Consider the following 7,372-nt stretch of genomic DNA (forward strand, 5'->3'; position numbering starts at 1 on the left):
CTGCATATAATACACCAAGCAGAATTCTGAGAAATTACAGTAAGTGTTATCAATATACATAAGATAGCAAGGAAATTCACAATATGAAGTTGAGAACATGTGGAGCCCGCACGTAAGCTAGTGCTGCTGTGGTGGATGGAGGATTATTACATGAGGAAACGGCTGGAGGTGCTCCTGGGTGGCTCTGACTGTTGAGCGCTCCACTCTCGATTTTGCCTCAGAACATGGTCTCAAGGTCATGAGATCGAGCCCTGCATTGGGGTATGTTGAGCATGGAAACTGCTTAAGATTCTCTCTCTCTCTCTCTCTCTCTACCCACCCCCCTGCCCCTCCACCCTCTCATGCTCTCTTTCTCTCTAAACAAAAAGATGGGGTGCCTGGGTGGCTCAGTGGGTTAAAGCCTTTGCCTTCGGCTCAGGTCGTGGTCCCAGGGTCCTGGGATGGAGCCCTGCATTGGGCTCTCTGCTCGGCGGGGAGTCTGCTTCTCCCTCTCCCCCTGCCTGCCTCTCTGCCTACTTGTGATCTTTGTCTGTCAAATATATAAATAAAATCTTTAAAAAGAAAGAAAGAAAGAAAGAAAGAAAGAAAGAAAGAAAGAAAGAAAATGGCTGCCAGTCAATACTCAGATGCACACAAAAATACTTAGTTACCCTTCCTACGATACTCAGCACTTCAGTGATCTGTAAAAAGTTTGTTCATTGGCTTATGAAGAATGTGCTCTTTCTGAGCAGTGTGAAAAAGTTACCCTTGAAATTTTTCAAAAATGGTTACCTATATCCTCTACATTGGGGGAGAAACTCCAGGCTGAGAAGTCAACATAAAACTGCTCTTTTAGGGGTGCCTGGGTGGCTCAATCAGTTAAGCGACTGCCTTTGACTCAGGTCATGATCTCAAGGTGTGAGGATCAAGCCCACACTGTCCAGCTCCCTCCTCTGCGGGGAGTCTGCTTTTTCCCTCTCTGTCTATGATCTGGCTCACTCTCTCTCAAATAAATAAATAACTAAATAATCTTTAAAAAATAAATAAATAAAAAACTGCTCTTTCACCAGTAACATCCCTGGAAAGCCTGGCGGAAGAAAAGGCAAAACTGCTCCTGTAATGCAAACTTCGTGCCTAACAGACAAACACATCCTGAAGATACCTCGTACAATAAAACATGGTGACGCACTTGAACAAACAGGAACCATGAGTGAGCCAGCAGGCTTAGCACTACAACAGCTTGCTTTACAGAAGCAAACTGAAAAATGGTTTTAAAAACTATGTTGAGGGGTGCTTGGGTGGCTCAGTGGGTTAAGCTTCTGCCTTTGGCTCAGGTCATGATCTCAGGGTCCTGGGATCCAGCCCCCGCATTGGACTTTCTGCTGAGCAGGGAGTCTGCTTCCCCTCCTCTCTCTGCCTACCTCTGCCTACTTGTGATCGCTGTCAAATAAATAAATAAATCTTTAAGAAAAATAAAATAAATAAAATAAAAACTATGTTGAAAGTAACAGAAGGCTTGAGACCTGAGAAAAGAATAAAAGTGTTCAAAAGAAACATTTTAAAGAATGCCAGGGATAAAACATATAGCTACTAAAATTAAAAATTAAATTGACTTATTAATAGCAATTAATATTATTATTAGCAATAGCTATGAAGTTAGTAAAATGACCCCTAAACCCGGGGATTTATTAGGATGAAATTGGGACAGAAAGTTGGAGACAGAAAGGAAGAATATCTATACAACTAGAGTTGGGGATGAAGACACTGGAAATGATTGAGGAAAACAGTACATTTGAAAAGAGAATGATGATTTTCAAAAATTACTAGAAGAAAAGCCTTAGATTCCAGAAACACAAGAAGTTTTAAGATTTGAAAATATTCAGTTAGAATATGGTACAAATGATAAAGGAAAAAAATATTAAGGAAGCCAGAGGGAAAAGACAGAAACAACTACAGTTTACCCTTGAACACAGGTTTAAATTGCACAAGTCCACTGATATATGGATTTTTCTTTGGATAAATACAGTACTATAAATGCATTTTCTCTTCTTTATGATGTTCCTAATAACATTTTCTTTTCTCTGGCTTACTTTACTATAGGAGTACAGTATATAATAGACATAACATATGAAATATGTGTTAAATGTCTGTTTATGTTGTTGGGAAGGCTTCCGATCAACACTGTACTATTAGTAGTTAAATCTGGGAGGAAGTCAAAAGTTACACACAGATATTTGACTGTGGGCGGGGTCAGTGAGCCTGACCTCCACACTGTCCAATGGTCAACTATTCCAGCTAATTCTCCACAGCTTTAGGAGGGGATCTTTAAACTGCTGAGGGGAAATACCTCACTGAGGGATCTCTTCATCTGTATTAGTTTGCTAGGGCTGCTATAACAAAATGCCAGCCTGGGAGACTTAAACCTCTCTCTGTCAGTATATCTCAACCTTGCCTTTGTCCGAAACAGTTTAAAAGAGGATCATTAACTAGTTTACTCATTCGGCAAACATTTTATTGCCATCTTAAACCAGCTACTACTAGGTGTAAGTGGTACAAAGATAAATAATACAAGCTACAGTTTTGTGGAGATCACCCATTTAAAAAGGGTTAGAAGGCTCCTGGGTGGCTCACTAGGTTAAGTGTCTCCCTTTGGCTCAGGTCAGGATCTCAGAGTCCTGGGATCCAGCCCCACTTTGGGCACCCTGCTTAGCAGGGAGCCTGCTTCTCCCTCTGCCTGCAGCTCCCCCTTGCTGTGCGCCTGAGTGCACTCTCTCTTCCTCTCTCTGACAAATAAAATCTTATAAATAAATAAATATAAATAAATAATAAATAAATAAATGGTGCTAGAAAGGCATTCTTTTTTCCTCCATACATTTCACTCCCCCAAATAGATTAGGAATTCTAAATCTTCTCCCTCTGGCACACAGAAGAAACACCTGGGCATCTGTTAAAATGCAAATGTTAGTTCTGCATTTCTTTTCTTTTTTTTTAAGATTTTATTTATTTATTTATTTATTTGTCAGGAGAAGGAGAGAGAGAGCACACAAGCAGGCAGAGAGGCAGAGAGAGAAGCAGGTTCCCTGCTGAGCAAGGAGCCCAATGTAGGACTCTATCCCAAGACTCCGGGATCATGACCTGAGCCAAAGGCAGCGGCTCAACCCACTGAGCCACCCAGGCGTCCCTGTTCTGCATTTCTAAATAAGCTCTCAGAAGACACAGAGCTGTTGCTGTTGGTCTTTGGCCCATATTTTGAATGAAAAGGTCTTTTTTCAAGCCACCATGTATTTCTTTGCTATTGTGGTATTCTGATTCAAGCATTATGAAGTGCTTTACTTTAGGAATGTAGTTACAAATGTTCTATTTGACAAAATGATAGTTCTGCTCTGTTTCCTTTATAAAATTATGCCTGTCAACCTTACTCTATCCAGCTGAATTAGCACAATCTATGTCACTTAACTAAACTGGCATTTTCTGTAAATTATCCTCTTGGATAATACAGAGAAAAGGATGGTTTTTGCTTCTGAGTACCTTGCATTTTCCTAATTATATTGCAGGTCCATGCAAGAACGAATCCCATTTCAATGGTAGGATGAAACCAGAAGAATGCCAGGCGTGTACCAAAACCCTGGAAAGAAAAAGACTTTTGAAAATTATGTTTCTTTCAGTTGTTCTGTCTTTTCTCAACAGCCTCTTTTCCAGACTTTTCCCCATCTCTCTCTCTAGGACTCTCTGGGAAGGAAACGTTCTTGTTCGAATTGTTACTCACTTAAGACCATCTTACTGTGGCAAACCAGAACATTTTCAGCTGTCCTTGCATCTACATTCAGAATATTCTAGAATTAGCTTTCCCCTACACATTTTCTATTGCTTGCTTCCAGATGAAACCAATTATTTAGCAGTGACATTTAATAACAAATTTCGCTTATGACTCAAATGTTTACTTTAAAGTTTAGTCCATGTATTCCATAGTATGGAAGATTAAAAGTTATAAAGTTTTAAAGATGCTTTCAAAAGTAAGCTAAGGGGCATCCAGGTGGCTCAGTCAGTTAAGTGTCCCACTCTTGATTTCGGCTCAGGTCATGATCTCAGGGTAATGAGATTAAGCGCTAGGTCAGGCTCTGTGCTGAGCGGGGAGTCTGCTTTTCTCCCTCTGCCTTTCCCCACCCATGCTCGTGAACCTATGCTTTCTCTCTCAAATAAATACATAAATCTTAAAAAAAAAAAAAAAGGTAGCCTAAGTAATTAAATTGGAAAGTACCAATTTCCCACAGAATGAATATGTCTTCCACAAAAGCATTGTAATTTTCTGTCTCCATTTCTCTTAGTCAGCTATTCTGTATGACTATAGGATATATATGTGTATATATACATATATATGCCATATATATGGCATATGGCATGTATATGATACAGTGATAATACATACACAGGAATAAAAGGCAAAGGAGGATCGAGAAAGGGGATATGTGAAGATAAAAAGTTGCTCCAGCAAATAAAAATGAAGGAATTGAACAGGGCTTGCCTGGTGAGGCAAGCCTAGGGAAGATGCTTTCAATAAAAAAGGGAAGAGTCGAGATTAATGCAAGATTAATGCAGATTAATACATGAGAATTGATGAAACATAGTGACTCTAGTTTATAGTAACTGGTAGATAATTAAGACTTCAAAAAGAAAACTTTGATTTTCAACCCAGTTAAGTTGCTGAATATAACAGGTTAATGAAGAAAAAAGCAAGATTAAATACTACAGTATAAAGCTACTTTTTGTAGCTTTTGTCAAATAAGATAATTTTTCTTGAGTTCTTAACTCAGGTCTAGGTATAGAGTAAGTACTCAATAAATATTAGCTATTTTTTATAACCAGCTAAATGGTTTTCTTCTATATTTTTCCATACTTATAATTTGATGCTTTTAGATTTATTTTTATTTAGAAATTAATCTTAATATTTAAGCGGCATTGATGAAATCAGACCATACAATTCTTATGATTCTTAGATTTCTATACACAAATTTCTCATCTGTCTCAAAAAAAGAAAAGACTCCATTAATCACCTCATAGCCTGGTAATAAGAGCTAAATGTAAGAAGAGCAAGAACTAACGTCTTGGAGTTGTCACCAAAAACATTGTCGTCATTGGACATGTAGATTTGGGCAAGCCTATTGCTACTGGTCCTCTGATCTATATCGAAAAATTTAAGGAGGAGGCTGCTGAGATAGGAAAGGGCTCCTACAACTATGCCTGGGGTTGGATAAACTGAAAGTGAATGTGAATATAGTATCACCATTGATATTTCCCTGTGGAAATTCGAGAACAGCAAGTATTATGTGACCATCATTGATGTCCCAGGACACAGAGACTTTATCAAAAATATGAGTACAGGCATATCTCAGGCTGACTGTGCTGTCGTGATTGTTGCTGCTGGTGTTGGTGAACTTAAAGGCGGTATTTCCAAGAATGGGCAGACCTGTGAACACGCCCTTCTGGCTTACATACTGGGTGTAAACCAACTAATTGCTGATGTTAACAAAATCGATTCCACTGAGCCATCCTACAGCCAGAAGAGATATGAGGAAATCATTAAGGAAGTTAATTTAACACTTACATTAAGAAAATTGGCTACAACCCCAACACAGTAGTATTTGTGCCAATTTCTGGTTGGAATGGTGACAACATGCTGGAGCCAAATGCTAAGATGTCTTGGTTCAAGGGATGGAAAGTCACCCATAAAGATGGAAATGCCCATGGAACCACACTGCCTGAAGCTCGGGATTCTGTTCTGCCACCAACTCATTCAACCGTCAAGCCCTTGCATCTGCCTCTCCAGGACCTCTACTAAATTGGTGGTATTGGTACTGTTTCTGTGGGCCGAGTGGAGACAGGTGCTCTTAAACCTGGCATGGTGGTCACCTTTGCTCCAGTCAATGTTACAACTGAAGTCAAGTCTGTTGAAATGTACCATGAAGCTCTGAGTGAGGCTCTTCCTGGGGACAATGTGGGCTTCAATGTCAAGAATGTATCTGTCAAAGATGTTTGTTGTGGGAATGTGGCTGGTGACAGCAAAAATGACCCACCAATGGAAGCAGCTGGTTTCACGGCTCAGGTGATAATCCTGAGCCATCCAGGCCAAATCAGTGCTGGATATGTACCTGTGCTGGATTGCTTGCAAGCTTGCTGAGCTGAAGGAGAAAATAGATCAATGTTCTAGAAAAAACCTGGAAGATGGTCCCAAGTTCTTGAAATCTGGTGATGCTGCCATTGTGTGTTCAGAGCTTCTCTGACTATCCTCCTCTGGGCCATTTTGCTGTTCATGACATGAGACAGATGGTTGCCATGGGTGTCATCGAAGCCGGGGACAAGAAGGCAGCTGGAGCTGGCAAAGTCACTGAGTCTGCCCAGAAAGCTCAGAAGGCTAAGTGAGTAATGTCCCCAATACCTGCCACCCCAGTCTTAATCAGTGGTGGCAGAACAGTCTCAGAACTACTTGTCAATTGGCCATTTAAGTTTAATAGTAGAAGACTGGTTAATGATAACAGTGCCTTGCCAAACCTTCAGAAGGAAAGGAGAGTGTTTTGCGGACCATTTGTGTGTGCGTACGGGGGGAGCAGTTTTAAGTTATGAGTTTTTAAAATCAATATTTTTTAATGGAAACAACTTGACCAAAAATCTGTCACAGAATTTTGAGACCCATTAACACAAAAGTTTAATGAGAAAAAAAAAATAGAATGAGAAAGACATTTCTCTTTGTTAATAACACACCATGGGTCACTCAAAACAACTTCACTGACTGCCATATGTGCAAGAAGGATCCTACAAAAAGATCTGAAGAATAGTAAGCAAAGGAGGACACAATTATGCATCATGAGGGTGTTTCCTTTTTCCATAAACACAAATGGATTTGTCCAGGGTGTTTTCTCTAATGCTTTAAATGCACATTTTAACAGAATACTAAACTTTACTTGGCTGGTAACTAAAATTTACTCTTTATTTATTGATACAGTGCCATCTACAGTTTTTGTTTTTTGTTTTTGAAGATTTATTTAGTTATTTATTTGACAGAGAGGGAGAAAGAGAGAGAGATCACAAGTAGGCAGAGAGAGAAAGGGGGAGGCAGGCTCCTTGCTGAGCAGAGAGCCCCATGGGGAGCTCAATCCCAGGATGCTGGGATCGTGACCCGAGCCGAAGGCAGAGGTTCAACCCGCTGAGCCACCCAAGTGCCCCTACAGTTTTCTTTTTTATTCTCACTTACATTTACTTTGAATTGTGATCATTTGGAAGTTCCACAAAATAGACCCTAACAAGTGAAACTCAGGCAGACAGATGATTTCAGTGAGTTATCCAGAATCTCAGCAAGTAGGTGGTAACTCTGGGTCAAAATTCCTAATGCTACACCAAA

General features: G+C 39.9%; 1 pseudogene; it reads left to right on the forward strand.

Moving 5' to 3' along the window:
• The first annotated feature begins 1,098 nt into the window (after positions 1–1,098).
• LOC116575513 lies at positions 1,099–6,396 on the forward strand (annotated as a pseudogene).
• The last annotated feature ends 976 nt before the right edge of the window (positions 6,397–7,372 follow it).

This window comes from Mustela erminea, chromosome 16 (assembly GCF_009829155.1).
Source record: "Mustela erminea isolate mMusErm1 chromosome 16, mMusErm1.Pri, whole genome shotgun sequence".
NCBI classification, from domain to species: Eukaryota; Metazoa; Chordata; class Mammalia; order Carnivora; family Mustelidae; genus Mustela; species Mustela erminea.